Source organism: Balaenoptera borealis (genome assembly GCF_965194805.1).
Source record: "Balaenoptera borealis genome assembly, chromosome: 8".
In the NCBI taxonomy this organism is placed as follows: Eukaryota; Metazoa; Chordata; class Mammalia; order Artiodactyla; family Balaenopteridae; genus Balaenoptera; species Balaenoptera borealis.
The window spans coordinates 62,355,007-62,376,402 of NC_138865.1; the positions used below are offsets into that span (position 1 = coordinate 62,355,007).

Genomic DNA, 21,396 nt, shown 5'->3' on the forward strand with positions numbered 1-21,396 from the left:
GGGGCAGGTGCTTTGCATAATTGCAAAGATAGACATGCAGTACACATACACACACACTTGCACGTGCAGGAGAAGTCTTTTTTGGTTTATATCCTATCATTTACAAGAACAGCTTTAAGTGATACTGTGTGCAAGTGAACCTTCTTGAATGGGTGAGCTCAGAGGGTTTAAGGTGGCAGAGCAGGGAGCTTGGTAGGGGATGGGTTCAGAAGAAGGGTCACTCCTGAAGAGCAAAGGGGCATGGCAAGCAATGAAGCAGGCATGAGTAGAAAAAGGACCCTGGGGAAAATGTCACCTATATTGATTAAGCTTTGTTTCTCTCTGGGAGAAAGTGACATTTCTGCTATTAGGTCGTGGACAGATAAGTAGATGGCTCACTGCTTTCTGTTTGTGTCCATAGTGCTTACAGCACGTTTGACTAGAGGGTACCTGGAAGTCTCTCTGTTGCGTTATTACAAACAGGATAATTATTTTAGCTTTTTTTTTTTTTTTTTAAAAGCACCGACGTAGTGACATTGCTCTCTCCTTAGCAAGAAAGAGAGAGCATTTGTTGCCGTAGCTGTATGCTCTGATCAGACATAAATGATGGTGGAGTGATAAGCTTTCTGCTAGATTTCTTTCATCCTGCCCACCCTCTTCCCCAGCTCCAGTCCCCTTTTCTAGCTTTGCTCAGGGGACCTAAGTTCCTCTTCCCTGGTATCCCGTGTCTGTGGTACACCACCTTAGTGGCGTTGGCCGCTCTATGGTGGGGGACTGAGCAGGTGGGGAAGAAATTGCTCCCCCAATGCCTGTCCGCGTCCTCTCCTCAATAGCGAGGCTGTTTCCCAGCAACTCTTTCACAGGTTTTTCCCTTCTCAAGTACCACCTCGGCAGAGCCCAGTGTCTCCCTCAATCCCGGCAGCCAGGCTGCCAAGCACCCCATACGACAACTATTGATACATCCTGTATCTGAGATGCAGAACACCCCGGGCGCCACGGAGCCTCCGCTCCCCTTCCTTAACTCTCACTAAAGGGGATTCTTCCCAAGCATCGATCGTATTGCAGATTAAATCTTTAGCCCTTGCATTTTTAAACCCTCCACCCCTAACCCTAACCGCCAGCTGCCCTCCAAAACAAAAAGCAAAAACACCTGTAAAATTAGCGAAAGCACGCGAACACCTGAAGAAGCGCAAGCGGGATTCACACCTGGACAAGTCCTGTGTGGCTTTAGTAGTCGGGAGTAGCGCGGGCCCGACATGTCCTCCTCTCCCCGCGCCGACCACTTGACCCCCGAGCCCTGGAATCCCGCCAAGGTCCCGGGGGCGCGGGGTCAGTCAGGTCAGCGCCCGGGCAGCGCGGGGGCGAGGCGCGGCTCCCCTCCTCCCGCCCCAGCCCGCGCCCGCACCGCCGCCGCCGCCGCAGCCGCCGCAGCCGCCGCCGCCTCCCGGGCGGGCGCTCGGAACATCCCGCGCCGCGTCCTCCGCGCCCTGGGCTCCCGCCCGCCCGCCTGCGGGAGCCGGGCCCGCGCCGCTGGCAGCCATCAAGTGGCTTGTTAAGGAAATGCAGGTGAGTGCTTGCGGCGGGGCGGCTGTTGTCGGAGACGTGGGGTGTGTGCCTGTGTGTGCGAGCGGGAGCAAGAGGGAGCGCGAGCTGCCGGGAGATGCCCGCCGCCTCAGCTCCCGGCCCCGCCGCGCCCACACCCGGCGGCCCGAGCGCGTGGGGCAGCGCCTCGCCCTGACGGCGGCTGGGCCCCCGGCTTCTCCGCCCGCCGCTCGCCGGCCTCCCCCGCCCCGCGCTCCCTCCCAGCCCGAGCCCTCCGGCTGCTCCTCCCCCTCAGCGTCCTCCCCTTCGCGCGGCGCTGACAGGCAGCCTCCGCGGGGAGAGTGCAGGTACTTTGCCGTCAGAATAATTTGTAGGACCCCGGCGAGCTTGCGGAGCGCCCTCATTTTCTCCTGTCTTCGCCCCCTCCCTCCCGAAAAGAAGACCCCACTTTTGAAACAATCAGAACCCGAAGCATCCGACCAAAGCCAAAGCCCGACGGGCGGCTGTTCTTGTGCTGTCCTTTCTTGCAGTTTATTCTGGGCCTGTGTGGAGTAGAAAGACAATTCTTTATTTGACTGGTAGGGGAGAAACGAGAAGACTCCTCAGGGTTTCCAAGGAGGACTGGAGCGGCTGCTTTAGTAAGTAAACTGTGCTTCTGTATTTCTTGTCTTAAATTGAGGCATATGCTGAATGAATGCTTTTCCCCCGATGGTATGGGCGGGCAGTTTGTTCGTTTTACCGGGGAAGAAGTTGATTTATATAACTTCACTAGTTCTTAATTGAGAAGTGGTTTGCTAAGCTTCTTTCTTTCTTTCTCTCTTTCTCTCTTTCTTTCTTTCTTTCTTTCTTTCTTTCTTTCTTTCTTTCTTTCTTTCTTTCTCTGTCTTTCTTTCTTCTTTCTTCCATTCTCTTTCTTTCTTTCTCTCTTTGTCTCTCTCTCTCTCTCTTTCTTTCTTTTTTGGAAGAACATTGCATTCAGCAGACTTCAGTATGGGCAGTCTTGCTGGGAATCCGATTTTTTAAACGCTGATTGTTCAAGGGCTATGGGAAGCCTGGTTTGTGAAACGTTGGTTGGTTCTAAGATTTAAGGATGGTTTCCTTAAAAAAGCTTGAGCATTCTAACCCTACTGGTTTCCTTCTACTGCTAGCTTCAACCTCAGCCTTAATCCACACCAACTCTCATCCTTCTCTGACTTCACTTGGTTGTTTGTTTTATCTTTGGTTCTGAAGAGAGCTTGTTAAAAAAAAAAGAAAAAATTGGGTCAAGGGAAAGTTAATATAGCCGGTTTGAAAGACTGGAATAAAACCCTGCTGAGGTTTCTTTATGCTTGTAGGTAGAGGAGATGTGGAAGAAAATCTGGGAATTTTAGCCTAGTTTGTAAAAAACTGGATGAAATTAATTTGGAGAGGGAATGTGAAAAATGTTTTGGAGAGGGCAGGAGCTGAGGCTGTGACTTTGACACAGCAGGTTATAAATTGTGATGGGCTCAGCAGCCAGTGACAGGTTTAAGGTGTCTCCTAGGGCTGAATATCTCTGCATCAAAAACTTTTGCAGGTGGTATTCCTCTTGGGGCTAACATCACCATGTCAGTGGCTGCAGCATTTCTGTAAAAACAAGTAGGACACTCTTCCTCTCTCTGTGAAAGGGTTAATATCTTAAAATTTAAAAAAGAGAGATATACAGTCTAACATTTGCCAGTATTTTGTAATATCTAAATAAAACCTTTGTGTTATGTCAGGAAAAATATAGTTGAGTCAGTCTGTTTTGCATAAGAGAGAGAGAATCAATAACATTTCAGCATTTTTTTTTTCCTTTATCACTGCCAAATGGATTCTGAATCTAAGTCTTCTTGCATTGTTACATATACAGTAGATACAGTAGGAATTGCAGTTTAGTTAAAACAGAGGTGATTTTTAACAAATTAAAACTTCTTTGACATAATAGCATTCATACTGACTAGTGTAGAATAGTGATTAGGAAAAGTTTTTCTGTTTTATCTTTAACTTTCAACTTTCTGTGTTAGTATAATATACACTTTTCTAATCAAATCCTTTCAAGAGTTAGAAACCAGACTGAAAATTAACATCACTTATCTCACAGATTATTTTTAACAAAACACCTTACTATCAAATAATACCTGAGGGCTTTCTTATATTTAATTGCTGATGATGGTAAAGTGAAAAACAATTACCTTTATATTTACTCAAGTAAATATATAAAAGCAGCTAAATTCATTTGGCATTGATTTTTAAAAATTTAAGAGTGAACTAATGTACAGTGGTATAAAAAAGGGAAAGCTCTTTTTAGAGTTGTTATGGTTATTCAATATCAGAAGCTCTGAATATCTTGGGACATAAGTTTTGGGGGTAATGAAATAACAGTAGGACAGTTGATGAATTTGTTGACATGAAGTTACCATACATGGAAATCATTTTGGATAGATATATCATTGTTTCTTGTATATTACTTTATTTTCTATCCAAATGTGTTTTCTTAGGTGTATTACTGCTCTCAGCTGCCATTTCTATCATTGGTTTAAAGTGAATTTAAATAATTAAAATGAAGCCCTTGGTTGATCAGATTTGAATTATAGCAAATGACCTCTACTCATTTGTGACCTCAGATATCTGAAAGCATACTTGATGTTTGAAAAAATAATTATTGAAAAATAAAAGGTGAGTTTGTACTGAGGTAGTCAAATTTTAGAGTGGTTCAAACATGTTATTACCTATATTACTGTTAGACTCATATTCCACAGAAGAAAAGACAGGACAGAATTGTTCATCCTGTTTGAATTTCTGAAAGATTTACACTTAACATGAAAACTAATCTGACACAGATTCTGTCTCTAATTATGTCATAGTGCTGAGGAAGATAGCCTGAATTAAAACCATTTCTAGTAAAGCTTGCACATATTATATTTGATCACTGTCTCTATGTAATAAGAGAGAAAAAAGTCAAAGCTGGATGGGGCGATTCAGTTGTCAGGTTTTTTTGCCACCAGCTTTTTGTGCAATACAGAGGTGGTTGCAACTTTAAAGTTGAAAAAAGAAAGTTGCTGATGTCAGCAGTAATGTGTTTTATTATGCAATTGTTCTTGTTATTCAGATCAGATCATGGCCCTATGAAATACATAAGCAGTCTACAGGGAATGAATGATTAATTCCTCTAAACGTGTGCTTACTAAAGGAGTTCTTACTAATAAAGTGCTGTATACCTGCATTTGCTTACAGTTGCAGTTGGTGAGGGCAAACATACTTTTCTTTCTCTTAATATTAACGTAGAATTTACAGATGTAGTCCTGTAAATATCATTACTTAAAGGTGGTTTTGTAGACCACATGGTCTTACATTTTAGGGAACCCTTAAATGTGATTATTATTTTCTTAAAACTTTTAATTTAGAAAGTAAGACATTGTTAAGTAGATGTGATTTTGGAAGGCTAAACTGTGATTAAAAATTACTTTGTTTTTCCCTCTATGAAATGACATCCTTTCTCTCCTGTGTACTACTAGTAGGGTGCAGATGCAACCTGCAAGGGCAAAGGACATTTTTCTTTAGTGAGGTTAAGTATAAGAGAAAAGCTAAAATATTGCTGGTTTATATAAAATAATTAGCTGGATACTATTGAAATTTTAGGAATGGCTACTAGTGCACATGACAGTTGTGGCTACCACTGGTGTAAATTGTTTTGCTGTTAGAAAAGTAATATTGATGTAACTTCTGATACCTCTGCATTTCTAAGACTGGCTTATGGGAGTAGGTGGGGAATGGATGGATTTTATATGGTAATTTGAGAGCAGGTGGCCTGAAATGCATGTTACACATTTCAAATTCACCCACCCAAAATCTTCTTTTTAGACATTTCTGAAAAATATGTGACTTGCAAAATTGCCTAATTGAATATCTATCAATATGGCTTTATCTATGAATCTCAAATTTAATACCACAAATAACTAAGATTCCTCTGTTCTTTGGAGAAAATACCTCAATTTCAGTTATGTCTTTTTGGACTTACACTTATACTGAATTTAATAAACTTTAGCAATGCAAATTATATGAACATATATATTTGATAATGCTAATTTAAAAGTTATGGTGAATATTGGATGAATTGGATTTTGTATCCAGTTGAGTGCCTTTTGAATTCATTTATCTCCTTATATATTGAAATGCAAATTTTTTATGACTACTGTCAGTTCAGTCAGTTTTAATCAGGCTTTTCAAAAGCAATTTGCCATCCATGAAGAATAAATGGATTTCCACTGGTACAATTAAACAATGTATACGTTAACTGTACTTGCAATAATGGTTATGTTTCTTCAAACCCTTTAAAACTGTGTTGAATGAAGGAAAATGAATGAAGAACCAAAAATGAACATTACCCACAATGTGAACATTTATGTGATTGTAGAATCAGAAGTTTTGAGTTTTCCTCTCACCGTTATAATTGGCTGTGTGACCCCAGGGAGGTAACCTGGACTCTCTGTACCTGGGTTTTCTTCTCTGTAGAGAAATTGGCCTACAATTTGAGAATATTTCAATCACAGAATCTGAGAAACAAGCTAATGTAATTACTAATATAGTTAGTATTAGTGTTTAGCAAATTGTTGAATTACACTATGGCAGCTTGAGAATCTGTGTAAGCGTTGGGGCAGCCATCTTGTTTGAAGGATGGCTAAGGAAATTGTTCTGAAGCCATGTTGGAAGTGCTTGGACACTGTTGCTATGTAGATTCAATGTTTATTTGGAGTGGTTTTAAAGGAGGAGGATGGAGATTATGGAAGGAAGGGGGCTGATTAAATTTTCTCTAAACCACCCTTCCCTCTTGCTACTGAAAGAATATTGTATAAATAAGTGTTTTTGGACTTGTTACTCTATTCAATACCAGAGGGTATGAGAAGATAAAAATAAGAGGAATTGCTTCGTCTCTTTTGACATCCTTTTTACTTCTCTTAATTACTTCATGTAAGCTATCTTACAATGTCATGTTTAGATAAATATGCACAAGTGAAGTCAACTCATATTTTTTTCTGTGATACCTGTTATAGATGTCACAGCTAGAAGAAACCATAGAAAAATTTATTTCAACCCCTATATTTTAAAGACAAAACTAAAGACTTCAAAGATTGAAAACTATAAAGGTGACATAAATTTCTGAAGTTCACAGAGAGGCTTTCCATCACAGAGCAATAGTATCTAAGATACTACATTGGCAAGAAAACACACGGACAGTCATTTATATACCTGTTAGTAAATTATAAGTTAAAAAATCTCATTGATGATGTAGGATGCATTTCATTTAAAAATATTTTATAGTGATCAAACTTATCATGGAAAATGAACACAGAGAAAGAATACATATGGTGTTAATTTTCAGTGCTGTTTTTAAAATAGAAAAAGCCAATAATTTATACAGTTAAAAATTGTAGATACAATTTATCTAGATACAATTCGTGTTATTTAACTGATGAAATCGGAGACTTCCTCCCCTCTAAGAAAATCAGTGTGCCCAGTCCTTTCCTTTTCTGACAGAAATCTCTGAATGGTAGCAAGTGACCTATATTTTTATAAATGTTTTACGTTTTAAATCATGGGAGACTGGGAGATCATGCTATATTTAAAATTTGTTTACTTTTGAATGCAAATTATGGCTGATTAATTATAGAGAGTGTATTTGCTTTTCTTTGTGCGTATTTGCATGCGTGCCCGTGTGTATGTGTGTGTGTGTTTAAATACATCTGTTCAAGATGGAAATTAGTGAAAATAGTGTGCTTAAAATTTTAGAAGTGTATATACAATAATTGAGTTGTCAAAGAGAACATATATTAGGGTGTACTGTATCAAATTGCTCTCTGATTAGTCCTTAAATCAAATGAAATTTCAATAATATACCATTTTACCAAGGCCTTCTGCCTTGTAATAATTTCATATATTTTCTAAATACCACATTATAATAATTAAATATTCTTAAGGTTGAGATGTATAGAATTGCAGAGAACATGATTGCTGTTCTTTTACATGTGCTGTTATGGACCTTACTTACCTGGTTAAGTGTATGTACTTATATTAGGTGCTAAAAAGGAAAGGAACAAATTTGTATTTGATTATAACATGGTTGGTGACTTAAAAGCAGCCATCTTTAACCTCGAATTAAATGTGTATAATTTTAACTGGGATGCCTTGTTGTAAGATTCATTGCATATATGATGCTATCTGATTTACTTTGTCAAAGAACAAAAAATATTACACTTAAATGCAGAATTAGTGAACTTTTACAAAAAATCCATTTTAAGAATGCAAATATGTAAGCAATCAGCTACACAAGTCTATTAATGCATTTATTGTATTGGGACCCCTGTGAATTATACTTTTCAAAGACTACCCAAAGTTATATTTCTCAAATATAGTTTGTACTGTTGAAAAATAGACCTTTTCAGCAGCTACAGGAACAGAGAACAAAGCCTGGCAAGCATGTGTGCACATAGACCTCTTTACTACTTACCCACTAAGCACCTGTATTATGGGATTTATATCATAGGATATACTCCTGTTTCTTTCATTAGATTGTCTTGGGACAAAGGCCTAGAACATGGCTTCCTTCCAGTTCTGGGAAAGGTTAATTTTTTAAAAAATTAATTAATTAATTAATTAATTATGGCTGTGTTGGGTCTTCGTTTCTGTGCGAGGGCTTTCTCTAGTTGTGGCAAGCGGGGGCCACTCTTCGTCGCGGTGCGCGGACCTCTCACTATCGCGGCCTCTCTTGTTGCGGAGCACGGGCTCCAGACGCGCAGGCTCAGTAGGTGTGGCTCACGGGCCTAGCTGCTCTGCGGCATGTGGGATCTTCCCAGACCAGGGCTCGAACCCGTGTCCCCTGCATTGGCTGGCAGATTCTCAACCACTGCGCCACCAGGGAAGCCCCTAGGAAAGGTTAATTTAGAATACAGACCAAGAAAAAATAAGAGCAGTAGTGTGTTTCCTATTTTTAAATGAACTGGTCTAGGCCACTTGTCCAAGACATTTATTTAGGTAGGAAAAAAAAAATACTCATCCATGCTGTATGCTTGAGATGTTGTCCAAGTACAGTGACCTAGAATCTATATGATCAAGATCATAGATTGTACTTAGAGGTAGAATGAAGGATGTAGAGCAGAGAGGATGGAAGAAAGGAGAGACTTATTAATCTTGCCTTAGAAGCCATATTCTTCCACTTTTTATTCTTCCCACAAATTGGTTTCAAACTTCGAGATATGACTTTTCACCTTGGAGTAGATGGTCATCAGATTAGCAGGGAATCTGGCTCATACCTTCACTGTGCCATAGTCCCAGGTTTTGCCGTTGCTACCTTGTATCCATCTGGAACCGTTTAGGAGGTTAGTTTATCAGTTCCTGCTCTGTATTAATTCCTCTTTGATTTTGCCACAAAAATCAAGGACAGGAAAATACAGGCACCATATGCACTACTCCTAGAAGTTACGTTCTCTTCTGTTTCCCAGCTTGGATATATTTTCAAGTCAGAATCACTAGTCAGGATTATGCAATATGTACCACATGGCGGCATAACCCATATAACACTTGATCCCCAAATATTTATTGTCTCCAGTGTGCCAAGCAACGCTGAGTAAACACTCGTACGGTAGCAATATAAAATTGCCCAAATTGCGACCATCTTATATTCTTATGAAATGTTTCCCCACTATCAAGAATTTTTTTTTTTTTTTTTTATTCCATGGAGAAAATGTAATCTCCCTAAAGAATCTCTTCTCTTAAATCACAGGAAAATTTCTCGGTACATGGCTTCTTTTATCATTTCCCCCTGCTCATTGGCTGTCATCCTGAGTCAGAGGCATCTCTTCTGGAAGCTGGGTGGAATCCTTTTTGCTTATGTAGCAGCTGTAGGCTATGCTGTATTCCACTGCAAAGTTGACATCTTTCAACATCTTCAGAGCTGGATTACTCCAATGCTAATTGGTCATGTTCCCCACTCTCCAAAGTTCCAGAGAGGCAGGCAGTAGGGTATGATAAGCATATCACTCTACCCTCCTCATATTGACAAGATATGGAAAACACAAATAATTCTCCAGACCACTGTAGCAGTTTATAGTCCATGTACCAATCCCTTGTATTTCCAAATTCATGGGGTACAATACAAGTTATAGTCAAGGATCGTGTTGTTTCAGTTGTAACCAAAGCATCATTGGAGAAGTGTATTGGTTTTACCGGGAAAGAGAACAGAGAAAAAGAGAGGAAATTCTACCTGTACATTTTGATGTGTGGCTTATTTTCATAAGCGGTCTTATAATATGTACTTTGGATCAAATAAAGAGGAAGACAAAAGTGTAATTTAAATTTTTAGAAACTTAATTGGATTGTTAGATATCTTTGGAGTTAAAAATTTACCATAAATTCACCTCTTGATTTCTCTAGTTTCTGATTTAATTTTAAAGAGTTTCTGTTTTTATTCTCCTTAAGAGCCCTTATCAAAGATACTGTACTACTCAACAGTAATATTTGAAAAACTGTCCTGAGACAGTATATTGTTTCACCTTCAAGGAAACTTTTACATTTATAAATTTTAATGCTGGACTATGTGCATTAAAAAGATAGAAAAGTGTCTTCCCATCATTTGTTATTTTCCATTTTATTTTATAATATACTCACTTAGTTCTTAATTAATATTTATTAATGGTATTTATTTCAGTGGATCATTGCTTGTAATTTTAGTGTGTAAGGATGTCCGGTGGCTTCTCCTCTGAATGGATGTGTTCATTCTGTGTCATTTGTGCTATCCATTTGTTGCCTCCTAGGAAATATATGTGGTTAGCTCTGTAAGACATGTCTTAGCCTCATCATTTATACCTGTGTGGTTCAAGACAACAGGGCTTTCTTGTGGTAGAATTGTGTGCTCTCAGGATTGAATTCAGCACTTCCGTGTCTCATTTCCCTGCCCCTCAGGATGGCATGCCTTCCTCTTGTGTGTTTTGTTTTTTTTTTTTTTTTTGGTGCTTTCTATTTTCCCATAGACCACCTCCATTGTGGAAAGTTGCCAGACTTAATAACATAAATTACACATTCCCTAAGACACATTGATACTTTCTGGCTTTTTGAAGTAGTACATCTAAAGAAATATTCTAATTGTAATACACATATATATATATATATATATATATATATATATATATATATATATATATAATATATACAATATATATATGCTCTGTGTGTCTGTGTGTTTGTATATATGCTGTTTTCAGAGAAAGAAATTTCAGGCAATATTTATTTTGGTGTGAAATCTTATGGGCTGAACCTGGAGATGAATCCGTTTATGGAGCTAGGTCAGAAGAGATCATTTGTTTCCTACTAGAGCAGGCTTCCTTTCTCCCTTATTCAATAGGAAATGAGTATCTCTTCCCATTTCTATTTCTACTGCCAAGTTTCCCTTTTTTGCTCATTTCCTTTGATCTTAGTAGGAACCTGGTGCCACAGCTACACAGGGATGACTCTGTTGGTCACGTGAGAATATAAAAGTGTATATTGTTAAGACTTGTTAATAGATTACACCATTTTTTGTATCGTGCAGTTCCCTTACATCTCAGTCATCACTCTCATCGATGTAACAATCTACATTTCATGACTAGTCCATCACTTCTTATGGTTCTAATTATCACTTCTTATTACATTAAAAGAAAGAAGCAATTTTTGTCCCTAATCAGTGATGGCATCGTGGGTTTTGGAATTTTTTTGTCCTGTGGAATCTTCTCATGAGCTCTGAAAAGACCTTAAGATAGAAGGTGATAATAATAGCTAACATTTATTGACTCTTTAATGTATACCAGTCAGTATTTTAAGTGCTTCATGGGCATTAACTCATTTATTCTCACCTCAGCCCCATGGAATCAGTACAGTTATTATCTTTAATTTACAAATGAGGAAACTAAAGCACATAGAAGCAAGGGAAAGTTGCCCATTGTAGCATATCAAGTGAAGCACCTTTGTGCTCTGCCTGCACATCCCACATTTTAAACCACTTTGCTATATTGGCATTTTGACATAGATTTATATGTTCTCCCATATGTACAACATTAGTATATAAGAATTCCACAATCGCATAGGTTTTATATATCAAATGTGGAAAACATGAGGTATCCCAGCTTTGCTTTTATGATACAATTCCTTTAAAACGAAGCCAACACAAATTATTGTAAGTAAATGATAACATACAGGAATGGAACATCGTGAAAGTGTTGCTCAGGGAAACAAAGAAGTGAGGACAAACCACACCAAGGCCAACTATCTCCAGATAGCTCTTGCCAAAGTTGAGTGTGTAAGGACTGTGCAAATGCTTTAGAGTGTATTCCTTTTCTTTTCTTTTTTAAAAATGTTTATTGGAGAATAGTTGATTTACAGTGTTGTGTTAGTTTCTGCTGTACAGCAAAGTGAATCAGTTATATATATACATATGCCCACGCCTTTTTAGATTCTTTTCTGATATAGGTCATTACAGAGTAACTCTACTGAGTAGAGTTCCCTGTGCTATACAGTAGGTCCTTATTAGGTATCTATTTTATATATAGTAGTGTGTATTTCTTTTCTTCCTTGGAGAGTGTTGATCTGGTAGAAAGAGAACCTGATGTGCTCTCTGTTTTTGCCAGTGGTGTCCCTCCAAGCTCAGGTCCCTTCTCAGGAGTAGGTTGAGCAAGGTGGTTCCCACCAAACAGGCAGGCCCCTATAGACTCTTGGCCATAGATTTTATGCTGCATCAGTTTTTTACATACCTTGTTACACTTAGTGACTGGTGACCAAGAGCCACAGTTTTTGAGAATCAACCAAGATGTTTGAGTCAGTTTGTCTTATGTAGAAGGCATAGCGGAATAGAAATGCAAAGGCAGGGAAGATGAGCTCAGATGTACCATGGAGTGAGATTTAGGGTCAAGAGGGCCCCATCTACCAGTGCTTTAATGATTGCTTCCCATGATAACGACATGAGACTGGCGTAACTAACTGGTACAAAGTATAATATAAGTGTTGCTGATTATAAGCATTAAAGAAATTAAGAAGAGGAAAACCAAAAATTGGTCCTGTAAGAGTCATTTTAATAATTATTTTTGTGAACTGTTACTATTTATGTCTCATTGCCATGTAGTCTGGGTATTATTTACACCATTGCATCACATTGGATTAAATTCATTGTAATTTTCATTTGATGGCAATAGTAAAATACTTTTGCTTTTCTTTTTTTTCCAGTGTGTTGATCTCTTTTCTTGAATTTTTGCATGACTGCTTACTTGAAACTTAAATTGAGGGAATATGAGTTACAGGATAAATCATGATTTAATTGTTAGATTATAAGAATTGAAAAGTTAAACTATTACCTGTACATTAACCAAATTTAAAAAGGTTGAATAAAATAATCTTAGTAAACATTTATTTGGTTTCTAATATATGAGAAATGCTCGATGCTTATTGGTGGAAATCTGGTGCCCTAATTTTGAAAGGACATGAGAAATATCTTAGATGTTCTGTAAAATTATCATAAATTTGTGATGTTTTAAAAATCAAACTAAATAAAATATTAGCTATACATTTGTCAAGTTATAATTTTAATTAATACCACAATATGGCAAAGCATATACAAAAAATTGCATGTTCCCTATATTGAGGGAAATATATAATAGCAAAAATAGAAAGTTAAAGTTATTTTATGACTCATATTTCAAGAGGCACAAACCTCTTCCTTTCAGGTGTGAAAGATATGGAAACACTTAATGAACAAGTTTATTGGATTATCTTTTCCCCCCAAGGTCTTCCTGAAGTCTTTCCTCCCTAAGGTGTTCTGATTACTTGCCAAGAAAATTCAATGGATTTTCCTTTCTAAGTGAGAATTGAGGAGTAGAAAATGTGCCAAACTGGGCAGTTCTGTGATGCAAACTTGTCCCCTGGAGACCTTTGTAGGACTGCTAAACTGTTAAAATGCTTGTTACAAGCAAGGGTTTGGCCTTCTGTCCCTGAAAATCTTGTAGGAGGAGCAGTGGTCAAGAATAAAAAACAAAGAAACCCTGGACTCTTTCACGCATTGGCAATAATATCTTTTTATTTCTTTTGATTTATGAACAAAGAAGACATAATCTTCAGATCCAAAGTGTTTTTAAACGGGTAGTCCTAATTATTATTAAAATGTAATATACTCATTATATACAGTATAATTTGCATATACAGTATGGGTTATACAAGATACCTTGGATTAGATCTCTGCAGGCAAACAAATGTAATAGGTCCAGAAAATTAGCTAAAATAAGCAGAATCTGCAACTTCAAGAGAGTAAAGTTTTTTAAAGGTCTGGGTTGTCTCATCAAATTTGTGCCAGCATCCACCTTTATCTCAGTGGGGTCCTACCACAAAAATGATAACTATCAGTGACCAAGCTCTGTCAGGCCCACCCTGTATTATTTACTAAAATTTCCCCCATGCCATAATTTTGCTTCAGGGTCTTACCAAATTGTCGTATTCCATTCAGGCTTATGGAATGGAATTGTCATATTCCATTCTATAACAAAAATACCATAGACTGGGTAGCTTATAAACAACAGAAATTTATTCCTCACAGTTCTGGAAGCTGGAATGTCCAAAGTCAAGGTGCTGGCAGTTTTGGTGTCTGGTGAGAGCCCATTTCTTGGTTAGTAAACAGCCTTCTTCCTGCTGTATTCTCACATGGTGGAAAGGGCAGGGGAGCTCCCCGCAATCTCTTTGTAAGGGCACTAATTCCATTCATGATGACTCTATCTTCATGACCTACACCTCCTAAAAGTCCCACCTCCATATACCATCACATGGGGGAATAGATTTCAACATAAGAATTTTGGAAGGATGCAACATTCAGTCCATAGCACAAATCTTACCTGGATGACTACTTCCTGTCTTCCTACTTCTACCTTATCTCCTCTATTCTTTTCTCTGCCACCAAAAGATATTTTTTTTTTCAAAATGCAAATCTGATCATGCTTAAAGCATTAAAAGATTCTTTATTGCCTGGAGTATAATGTTAAAAGGAAAACTTAGTGTGCCATCAACGGACCTTCCTGACTCAGGTTGCAAACTACCTTTTCATCATTATTTCTTGCCTTCTCCCCTGCTGCACTATGTACTCTATAATAAAGCCATACAAACACACTGAAGTTAACAATTGAATAATTTAGGTAGCTTATGATGAAAATGATAACGATGATGACGATTTATAATTGCTTTTTCCTTGTTGAAGAGGCTTCTCAAATTTTGCACTATTACATGTATGTGTCCTTCAGACACTAATTTTTAATCTGATTTCAGAGTATCATGAGTATCCTTTCCAGCCAATGACATATATACAATAGAATGCCAAATTTGAGGAACTTCTTTCTTTTTGTGGCTTTGCTCAAGATGAACCACCTACTATATTATTTCTGCACAACAAATCGATCAGTTTTCTGTTGTTTCCCAGCAGCGGCCAGTATCTGCCATACTAAGTAATGATCTCTAGCAAAATTTTATGTTGTGTTTCCCCTGCCAACTCCAAAGTGGTCAGCCTCCTTTGGCTTACCATCCTGGAACTGTGTGGGTTTCTTACTGTAGCCCAGCCCTCATAAGAACAGACTCTGCTGCTCACAGCTTGGCTGGGCTCCAGGTCTTTGTTGCTGGAAATGCTACTGTAACATCTGTTGGGTATGGCATGTATGTAGTTACTGTCATCAATCTTAAGAATTTGGGTGCACTTTCCAGGATCGTGGCACACATTGTATAACATGAAATCTGTCTTGAAGAGAATGTTGCAGATCAAAAGGGGAAACAGTTCATGATATGTTTTTACAATGTAGCTTTGATATTAAGAACTTCCAAAAAACCTTTGTTGGATATTTAGATAACATATGACTGCTTTTCTGTTGAATTACCAGGTAGAAATTATTTTTTAAGGAAATTTGTTTATACAAGGGCTTGAAAAAAATCATTGATTTTTTAATCCATTTTGTCTTAGGAAAGGTACCCCAGATTTTAAAGTGATATATCTTAAGATGAAGTAAGTATGTAATCACAGCTTCCATGTCTGCATTTTTAGTGACCTTTGAAAATATTGCATGAACCCCTTTTTAGACTACACATCCAAAATATTGTGATGACTGCAAAAATATTGATTGGATCCATATTAATATATTTCTGTGGTCTAAAGAGCCCATTTTATTGGATCTGCTTCTTTGTATCAGTAACTAAAGCTGATAATTATTGAGTCTGATCTGTTGGGGAGATTGGAAGGAAGGACTGGGAAGGGGGAAAGCTGAGTAGAAGAGGAAAGAATCAAGATGTTAGTGCTGAAAACTTCACAAAACTGAAGGGAAAAAAACGCCTATTTTTTTGGAAAATAGAGTAATCTTGAGTTATTGCAATCTATGCAAAATCTCAGAATTGAGTTCTCTGATTAAGTAACTTAACAGCCACGTGATCACTGGAATAGTTTGGAAAATTATAAAATATTCATGACCAAACTTTGAAAAAAGTTGCAGTGTTTGTCCTGGTAAGCAGTTGGTTGTTCATTTGTTTGTCTTTTCCCGTAGAGTAACCAGTCTAAGAATTCTAGAGCCCATCACCCACATTTTGGCTCATCTATCGGTATTCCTAATTGATTTAAAATTAAATGAATTTAAAGTACTTATTAACCCATATGGTACACTTCAAAAAATAAATCCGTAGTAAATAATTATAAAGAGTCAGCATTCAACATTGTACAAGTTAGATTACACACTAAACCTTTATAACTGTGTGACCCCAAAACAAAGTATCTGAAATGAAATAGAAACATTTTTCTTACCTAATAGTCCTCAATTGAGTGGCCCAGGCTGATGGGATGACACTTATTTCACAAGGACATTCATGGACCCAGGTTTCTTCCATCTTGATGCTCAGCCATTACCTAGAGAGGAGTCCTTATATTCAGGGTCAAATTTAGATAATAAATAGATAGGAAGTTAAGGGAAACAGCGTTGCTTTAAGGGAATTTCCATTCCAGTTCCATTGAATCTAGTCATATGGTCATATCTGGCTGCAAGGGAAGCTGGGCAATGTAGTGCCTAGCTGGGTGGCCAGGTACCTAGCTAAGTTGGGGAGTTGCTTCTATTAAAAGGGGGAAGAGGAGAACAGATACTGAAGAAGTTAGTATTCTCCACTTTAGTTATTTACACCTTATAAAAAAATTGGTGAGAACTTACATTGTCTCCCTTCTTTTCTTTATATCTTGCACAATTTTTCTATACTCTGAATCTAAAATAGGTAGATGAGATGTTTTGTCATCTATTCTGTTGTTTGGATTAGCAAGAAAAAGTCTAGGTGAAAACATTTAGTATTACTAATAATGAACAAGAGTCTCCATGATATTCAATACCAAGTTTTTATAATTATTTTTTCAGAATTAAATGTGAAATTAGAACCCAGGTAACTTAACTGACATTGCAGACTTCTGTTCAATAAAGAATGTGTCTGGACTTCTGTAAAATTTTAATTTATTTTATACAGAGAATCACCTAAAAATGTAAAACTTTAAAGAAGATTGCTAAATTGTTGCAGCTATTTTTTCTTTTAAACCTTCATTTTCCTTCCATGATAGTGAATTTATCTGTGCTGTGTGGGTTGAGGTCACAAACAGAAATCATGGGCTGAGTCTTATTTGCTTTAAATTATGATAGTAGGTCAATTCCTTTTTCTGAAGACACATCTACTTTGAGCTAAGAAATTCAAAATACGTAATACTTACAATAAAAATGAATACAGTGTCTGAGATGAAATCAAAGAATGAGTTAATAAAAACATAGAATTGATACTTTACAGTTACAATCCATGTCTTTTCAGGTTTTGTAAAATTCTCTGCCTTTAGAAAACTGAGCCTCAGTCTGTGGCTTGCTGGTCACTCCATACACAGTGCAGTTGTCTGATAAGACTATCTTTGTTTCTGGTGAATCCTGCTGGTAAATTTGATGAGGGCAGCAAATGCCTGAATCTTGCATCACACCCATCCATCAGGAATGCATTTGTCTTCATGCTTTCCCAGTGAAGAATTTTTATGAAGTTGTCCAGGGAATCAGAATAAAATGATAACTTATAGCAGGCCCACCTGGAAAGACCCAATATTCAATGGAAGTCATGTTATGTTGGTAATATACACTGTAGAATTACTTATGAGAAGGTGTAAAATGCTTCTTGCTGACATTCTAGCTATAAATAATGCAAGAGTAAACACTTTAATAATTTCAATTAATTCTGAAGTGTAGCTTTAATTTTTCTAATTACAGCCGATATTCCTAAATCTGGGACTTCTGGCGGAAGTTAATGAAATCTTTGCTTACCATTGCAGTTATATTATAGAACTTGCTGTTGAAGTGCAGGATGCTTTAATTAAAAATATTTTCTAATCTAAGATGTGCTGTTTTAATGCCTTAAAAAAGTTTCAAGTCATGCATTATTTTAAAATGGATCTTAAATGAATCCAACTGCATTTTTTGATTTCTGTTGATTTGGTATTTCAATGTTAATAAAATGCCAATTTTTCTTCATAGAGTCAAATGGTGACTCATTGAATTAGTTCAGTAAATTCATTTGAAGAATGAAACTCTGATAGTGCTCAATGTATGTTTATACAAAGAATAGTTTTTTATCAGTTTGCTTTGGATAGAAAAAAATCAAATAAGTTATTAAATTATTACAGGCTATAAATAAAGTATTTAACAAGTATATTTGCATGTGCTAAAAATTTTAATGGACAGTCTTGGTACCAAATAATAACATGCTTTGTTACCAATAGTATGGATAATAAGCAAGGACATAAAAGGGCTCCCCCCAAATTTCTTCCCCAAATATGTTATTTGGTGCCAAATAAACTGTTTAACACATGTATTTGCATATTCTAAACAACCTTCAGGGACAATTATGGTACCAAATAATGACATGCTTCATTACCAATAGTACAGATAATAAGTAAGGGCATTAAAAAGGCTCCCCCCAAGTTTCTTCCCCAAATATATTATTATTCGGTACCAAATAAACTATTTAACATGTGTATTTGTATATGCTAAATAATTTAATGGACAATCTTGCCACCAAATAATAGCATATTTGCGGGAGAAATTTTGAGGGAGCCTTTTATATTCTTATTATCTGTGCTGTTGGTAATGAAGCATGTTTTTTCATGCAATGCTTTGTGTCTCATTTGCTATTATAATAGCAAAAAATAAATCAAAGACCATGATGTAACTAGAGAAAATCCTTTAATAATCATGATACAAAGATAGCTATACAATGTCTTTAGCCTTTTTGGATCATTCTTTTTAGAAACACTCATAAATTTTTCATGTTTGATTTGATTTACTTGGCAAAAGTTACATATACTACCTAGGACTTGGTCTTTATTACCAGTCAGATATATCATGTTTGCACATGTTATACTTATTCCATACACTGTAACCAAATGTTATTCTAATAGTAAATTCAAATACTCTGAACAACTGTGAGGCTTGTAACTTATAGTTTAACTAATTCTTATATGTATAAATTATATATTTCCTAACAAAATAAGTTATTTTTCTGTAACTTCAATTCTTGACCGCTAGCTTCTCATTTTTCACATTTTACCAGCTCTTCAAGGTATTCACCATTATACCCAATTTGGAGTCAAAGGTAAATTTGACCAGTGCTCCATTTAACGAAAATAATTAATGTACATATTAAATTATGAAGCCCATAAGAAATAGCATACAATCATTTTAATATGTATGCTTATTCTTTGTTTCCTTTTATTTTATGCTCTCTTTAAAATTTGGTCATTGTTTATAACCACACAAAAAATATTATTTTAGAAAAAAATTATCTTAGTAATTGCTAGACTATGAGGGCCTAATCTAATTGTGTATGACATGGACTCATTAAACGTGAGTGAGTAGATTAACAAACATATGTGTGTGTATATATATATACACATATGTATATATATATACATATGCACACAAACACACAACACATGCGGCTGTGGATGTGATGTATATGCTACATATAAACATAATTAAGTGCTTTTGGTAAGTTTTGACAACTTTTACTTCTTTTTGTTCAATATACATTCTATAACAAAATAAATGATTAACAAATTTGGTAACAAAATAAGCAGTTCACTATTTTTTTTTTTTTTAAAGATTTTTTTGATGTGAACCATTTTTTTTTTTTTTTAATTTATTTATTTATGGCTGTGTTGGGTCTTCGTTTCTGCGCGAGGGCTTTCTCCAGTTGCGACAAGTGGGGGCCACTCTTCATCGCGGTGCGCAGGCCTCTCACTATCGCGGCCTCTCTTGTTGCGGAGCACGGGCTCCAGACGCGCAGGCTCAGTAATTGTGGCTCACGGGCCCAGTTGCTCTGCGGCATGTGGGATCTTCCCGGACCAGGGCTCGAACCCGTGTCCCCTGCATTGGCAGGCAGATTCTCAACCGCTGTGCCACCAGGGAAGCCCCAGTTCACTCTTTTTAAGTATAGTGTTTAATAGTTACATTGATTAGGAACCTGGGCTTTAGAAATAGTCAAACTCAGATCAATTCTAGCTCTACTAATTATTAGATTCTTGGTCTTCAGCCAGTTACTAATGTCAGCAAACTTCAGTTTTCTCTTCTGTAAAGCAGAAATCCTATTACTTACCTTTAAGGTGTTTTTGTAGAATTAAGTCAGAACATAAATGTAGGTATAAATGTGTATGTTTGTATGTATGTGACTGTGATTATGAGGGATTAGAAGAAAATATTTGAAAGGAAAATAGTTTCAATTATTTTTAAAAATCACACTACAAATAATATGCATAAAGAGGTAGGGGTAACGGCAATATCACATCCTTTCTCTTTTAGAAAGTATAGAACATATTTAATTAATATACAGTGGACTAATGCATATGCATTTTTATCTCTTATTACATGAGATCATCATGTTATGTTCTTAATTTTTAAAGTCTTAGATTTATTATGGAAGAAAGCACTTGGTACATTAGGTTTTATTTTTTATTGTTTTTAATAAAGTAGCTGTAGCTTGTAGGGAAAGTATTTTAAAATGCACACTAAGGTGGGCTTTGGAAATTAGTTAATGCTTATCACTGATACATACATAATTCTAATTTTAATTTATTATATAAATACTTAATAACATCCACAGATTGAATAAAAAAGTTCCCAGAACTATTAATAATGTGGGCAAATTGTATTTAAGGCATAGTTATGACCCCGAAGCTGCCCAGAAAAATGAGCTAAAAAGCAAAACCCAATTGCCTATGGAAGATCAGCTTATTTGGTGAGTGAACTGAGAAGGAAACATATCTTTCTAAAAAGCTTGGTTATGTTTGCCTCACTTTGTAGAAATTTAAAGCCAAGATAGCTTAAAGAATTGTCACTGGTTTTTCCAACTTATTTGGAATTAATTATTGGTTATTTGAGGGAAAATTCATGTAAAACTATTCAATTAATTGTAAATTGCCTCATTAGCTTTTATAGTTCATCTATGTTTTTATTTTTTAATTTACTTTTACCATTCATTTTCTTTAATTAGCAATTAACAATAAAAAAACTTCTTTAGATCAGCTGCCTAGATAATTAATACACTCCTATGGATTTCTGTGGAGACAATAATATGTTAATGGATGCTTTCATTTGACCTAAGCCTCATTTTTCACTCTGAAAATGGTACCTCTACAGAATTAGACAAGAACCACACAATGTAAGCAAATTGGTTATTTTAAATTCTGAGGTTAACATATGGTCTAATTATCTACTATAAAAAATTACCATTTGAATAATTAAGTCAACCTGTCATTGAGTTTTTTGGAGAAAAAAAAAAAAA

General features: G+C 36.6%; 1 protein-coding gene across 1 annotated transcript in view; it reads left to right on the forward strand.

The window, feature by feature from the left end:
• The first annotated feature begins 1,861 nt into the window (after positions 1–1,861).
• The window catches only part of PTPRD (protein tyrosine phosphatase receptor type D), a 2,142,992-nt gene continuing 2,123,457 nt past the window's right edge, over positions 1,862–21,396 (forward strand). Inside the window, exon 1 of the mRNA XM_082404325.1 lies at positions 1,862–2,159. The gene's annotated coding sequence lies outside the window, so the exon portion shown is untranslated. The remainder of the gene's footprint in view (positions 2,160–21,396) is intronic.